Source organism: Lygodium microphyllum, unplaced genomic scaffold (genome assembly GCF_053477565.2).
Source record: "Lygodium microphyllum isolate KBCC unplaced genomic scaffold, Lygodium_microphyllum_v1.1.10 scaffold_260, whole genome shotgun sequence".
Lineage (NCBI taxonomy): Eukaryota > Viridiplantae > Streptophyta > Polypodiopsida > Schizaeales > Lygodiaceae > Lygodium > Lygodium microphyllum.
This window is the reverse complement of record NW_028229741.1, coordinates 67,861-70,470: the sequence shown is the minus strand read 5'-3', so window position 1 is coordinate 70,470 and position 2,610 is coordinate 67,861.

Here is a 2,610-nt window from a genome sequence, read left to right as displayed (position 1 = left end):
CTGAGGTTTCTTCATCTCTTAAGTTTATTGATTCATCTATTTTTTCGTAGTTCTCTCATTCTCACTCACTCACTCTCTCTTCCTCTCTTAGTTTTCATCTCTTCTCCCTTACAATCTCCTCTCCCTCTTGCATAGCGTCCTAGTCCGCTCTTCCATGACTAGGTGGTGCCCTTATCTCATTCACTTTGTGGCAGAAGGGAGTTTGGCATAGTATAGAGGCTGCCATACTGAATTTCCTTCGTCATACATTGGTGCCCCCACTGAGGACATTCTCATCCATGCGGGACGATACAACACATGGTGGTGCATCCTCTACAACAAGTACTCCAAGTGGCTCTTCTCCAACACCTTCACCAACTCTTTTTGAAGCTGATCGAAGTCCACGACTCCCACAATGGTCTCCCAAGGAAGCCCAAGAAAGAAAGTATGCCTATCGGATGACGGTATGTTGCCATCAATTGCTAGGTTCTCATAATTGTGGTGAGTGTTTTGCAAACAAAGTGAAAGCCCTTTCGAGAGGTCCTCGTCTCCAAATCATCAAATCCCTCTCTCTCTCTGGCCTAATCCACATCAAAGGAGGACAACTATGCATGAACGGTGTGGAGTTTTGTAGAAGTGCAAAGTATGAAGACTACCTTCAACTGTTGTTAGCTCGAAGGTTGGGTGTGGTTGAAAAGGTGGCCATCACACCTTATGAAATATATGTCGCCGAGGATGGACACACCAAGGCAAGAACAATCATTGGTGAGCAAATTCTCCGTATAGCAAAGTTGGTGGGATCCCAAAAGAAACATTCTGGGAAAAATCCTTCATAATTCAAGAAAGTGCATTTCCTCTACTCCCTTAAGTAGTTTCTACTCATGAATAATAATAATGGCCCGAATTTCTACACCTTCCACTCTGTACAAAACATCCAAGTTAATGTATGCATCAGTAGGAAGATTTTCTTCCAGCAGCGTCTTGTCATGTACTTTGGGGCTGAAAGATTAAGGGAGATTCTTGTATCACCAGAACCTATAATCTTTCCAATGCTAGACTACAATGCATCCTTCAACGTACATGTCTTTATCCTATTATAATAGTTTCTCGTGAATCACAACGAGTTGTATGGACCTATCCGTCCACTTGCTATGCAAACTGTGCATATTGTAGCTAGCACAAAGCTTAGATTCCAAGGCATTATTAGAAGCATATTGGGGCCTAGACGTCTTGCTGAAATCAATGCATCTGTAAACCCATTCATCCTTCCCCTCATAAAATACAACTTAAGTCTAGACGTGTTCATCTTTGTACTCTACTAAGGCAACATGGCATTTCCAAGCTTCTTTGGGCGCAATGGAGAAAATGCATTGGATTTTTTGGACAACCTTGAGATGGCCTTCCTTGTCTCTGGGAGGGATGATGAAGCATTAAAGTTGAGGGCTTTTCCTTTGGTGCTCAAGGAAGAAGCTAGAATGTGGTTCCAAACTCTAAATCCGGCCCAAAGAGCTGAATGGGAAGGATTGAAGGCAGCTTTCTTGCAGAGATTTCAACAAACTAACTCAGCTGAAGAGTTATGGCAACGGCTTTTGGCCCTCCATCAAAGTGATCCTTATGGTTATGCAACTTATGAGGAAGGGTTTTTGAAGCTTTGGGGGCAGTGGTCAGACTCACTGAACCCTGGAGAGAGAGCTCCAAACTGCCTTCAAAAGGATCGATTTATTTCAGGTTTGTATCCCTTGCTCAGGGAGAAGGTAAAGGTGAAATTTTCAAACACTTTTGAAGATGCTTTGAGAATCACTAGGGAAAAGAATCGAAAGATTCTGTACTAAGCCCAAGCTAGCCAAGCAGGTTTGGGAAACAACATCACAACTATGGAGGCCTCTCAAGTTTCCCCAAATGTATCTAATGCACCAGGCCTTGTTAGAGGTCAAGAAGACATAATCCAACAAATAAAAAATCTTACTAATCAACTAGAGGGTTTGAGAGTGAATCTTGTGCAAGGTGCAAGAAGACCTATCGAGGGGAATGGTGGGAATCGACCACAAATGCGGCGACAAGCAAGGGAGATGTTGTGTTACAATTGTGGAGAAAATGGACATGGCATGTACAATTGTCCTCACCCTAGAAGATATGATCACCCTGCCAGAGGTCCTCGACAACAAGTAAGCCCTCCTCGTGCTAGGACTCAAGAGCAAGAGCAATCACGACCTGCAATTTTACAACCACCTTATGTTCAAGCTGAAACCCCTGTTGTTCAACCAAATGTTAATGTCATAAAAATAGAGGAGGTGGTCAGGGATAGAAGGCTCCAAGAAGAAATAGCAAGAGGTAAGATGAAGGTAGATGTAGTAGAGACCATGCTTATCAAGCGGGTACGTGTCCAGACTGAGGCAAGCAAGGAAGCAACCAATGAGGCAAGTACATCACGGGCACTTGGAGATGAAGGGAAGAAGAGAAAGACTCGAACTAAGTCTAAAATTGATATCTCTGACTTCCCTTTGGGTTCTTGGACACAACCTTATGATCTGGTAGTAGACGTGAGCTCTCAAGGGCCAAAAATTACTTGGCCACAACAACTTCATGCATCTCCAAAGCTACGACGACAATGGTCAAAAATGGTAAGCACAA